Source organism: Pseudophryne corroboree, chromosome 6 (assembly GCF_028390025.1).
Source record: "Pseudophryne corroboree isolate aPseCor3 chromosome 6, aPseCor3.hap2, whole genome shotgun sequence".
Taxonomy (NCBI): Eukaryota; Metazoa; Chordata; class Amphibia; order Anura; family Myobatrachidae; genus Pseudophryne; species Pseudophryne corroboree.
Genome location: NC_086449.1, coordinates 330,311,139 through 330,313,798, shown reverse-complemented (window position 1 = coordinate 330,313,798; position 2,660 = coordinate 330,311,139).

Genomic DNA, 2,660 nt, shown 5'->3' with positions numbered 1-2,660 from the left:
AAAGATGAGAATGCCATATCTGAGGATGAATTTTATTTTTTGTTGTGCACTCACCCTGTCACCCCTGTTTTTTATCACTTACCTAAAATTCATAAAACACTTTTATCACCTCCTGGGCGTCCAATTATTTCAGGTATTGGGTCCCTCACATCAAATTTATCTTATTTTGTTTGACACACACTTGCAGAATCACGTTGTTAATCTAAGATCACATATTCAGGATACCACACATATATTACAGAAAACGATGGGGATGCAGTGGAAAAGGGGGTGGGGTTTTCTCACCCTCGATGTTCAGTAATTATACACAAATATACCACATCAAAGTGGAATTGAGGCTGTTAAGTATTATCTTATGAATTTATTCTGCAATCCATTTGGTTTATTTTAACTCACAATTATTTTTTATTTCACAATGTTTATTATTTACAGGCACTGGGAACGGCCATGGGGACCAGGTTCGCGCCAAGCTTCGCGAATCTCTATATGGGCCGCTTCGAGGAACATCATATATGGGGCGGCCCATTTAGAGATAACCTGGTCCTCTATGGCCGTTATATTGATGATTTATTTATTATTTGGGAAGGGGGTTTCACACGTGCACAAGAATTTGTTGATTATCTTAATTTGAATACATTTAACCTCAAATTCACTCACACTTTTAATTTTAACACTATTTCCTGGATGTGGCATTTTCAATACAAAACGATATGATTATATCTTAAAATTATGTTAAACCGGTGTGAACCGGTAATTATTTGCACTTTAATAGTGCTCATTATAAACCTTGGATTACAAATATACCAAAAAATCAATTAATAAGATTTAGACGAAATTGTACTAGAGATGAAGATTTTGATGATCAGGTAGAGACTATGATGGAAAACTTTCAACATAGAGGTTACCCGGAAAAATTATTGGATGAATCCAAAAGATATGCAAAAACTATTGATAGATTGGATCTTCTAAAAAATAAAAATAAAAATAAGAACAAAAATGAAGAGACAATGAATAATTACATAGAATCAATAGATAATATTAGTTTAAAGACTAAACAACAGGGTGCCTATCACCAGAAATCATTTGAAGGAGTGACCTTTTTATCTAAATTTAATTCAAGATCTAAAGAAATAAGAAAAATTGTTACGACCAATTTTGGAATTTTGAAACAGGATCCTATCCTGGGAGATTGTGTAGGTGATAAACCAAGAATTACTTTAAAAAAGAATATTAATATAAAAAATTTCTTGGCACCTAGTGAACTTAGAATACAGAAAGAAAAAGCTATAATCAATACCTGGTTACCTGCAAGACCCATTGGTAATTACAGGTGTAACAAGTCCATATGTCTCACCTGTAATTACATTATTAATAAAGCGCTCTCTGTAACATCAAGTGTAAATGGGAAAAGTTTTCCCATTAAACAATATTTAAGTTGTGAGTCAACATAAAGTGTCTACGTACTGCAGTGTCCTTGTTTACTGCAGTATGTGGGCAGAACTACAAGATCTATCAAAACCAGGTTTAGAGAACATCGAAGGAATATAATTAATGGATCTTTAAAGCATAGTGTGTCTAGACACTTTGCAAAAGTACATAATAGTGATCCAAAAGGGCTATCCCTACTAGTAGTAGAACAATTTCTCAGTACCAAAAGAGGGGGAAATAGATTTCGTCATTTATGTTTGGGGGAGTCATCATGGATCTTTAAATTAGATACTTTGAGTCCAAATGGATTGAATGAGGCTCTTGATTATACTACATTAGATTAATCATAAAATGTTTTTGTGGTGGTCTATGTAGTGGTAGTCAGGGGCACAAATACTATAAAATCATGTAAGTACTCAGGAATAGAGTTAGTGTTATATATACAGTAAACCAAGAACTTTGTTAGATAATCTAGTATATCACTTAAATTGGGAGCAATATTAATTAAGGATTAGTAAGAAATTATTATAGGGCCATAGTATAATAGTTGGAAATAAATTTATTAGCTTTAGATAGAGTACGGATTCTATAAATAATAGAGTAATTTTGGGTTTTTAACTTTTTTTTACCCTTTGCACATATCTGATATACGTGTGAAACATATTAGGGGATAATTTAATTTAATATATTATATATTTAGAATTAAAGTTGGTGTTTTGACCAGTGGTTAACCTCACCGCATCTTGATTACTCCTCTGAGAGAATAGGTGGGGTGTATTAAGATGTGATCACTCTAGGTGTGGAAGATAATCTAAACAAAATAAAATAAAATAAAACTGCCAAGTTTGATCTGCATCACAATTTTTGTACTTCCGAGGTGGGTAGGAATTATGAGATAATTCAGCATTATACATCTTTATAATATATCCTTATGCTCGATAAAACTAAGCACTTGAATGAGCTAGTGAATTTGTGTGCAATATAGATGTATTGAATACGGATAATTATCTAGATGATTAATTATAGTACACAGGCCCTCATTCCGAGTTGTTCGCTCGCTAGCCGCTTTTCGAAGCAGTACACACGCTAAGCCGCCGCCCTCTGGGAGTGTATCTTAGCTTAGCAGAATTGCGAACGAAGTATTCGCAATATTGCGAAAAGATTTTTCTGTGCAGTTTCTGAGTAGCTCGAGACTTACTCTTCCAGTGCGATCAGTTCAGTGCTTGTCGTTC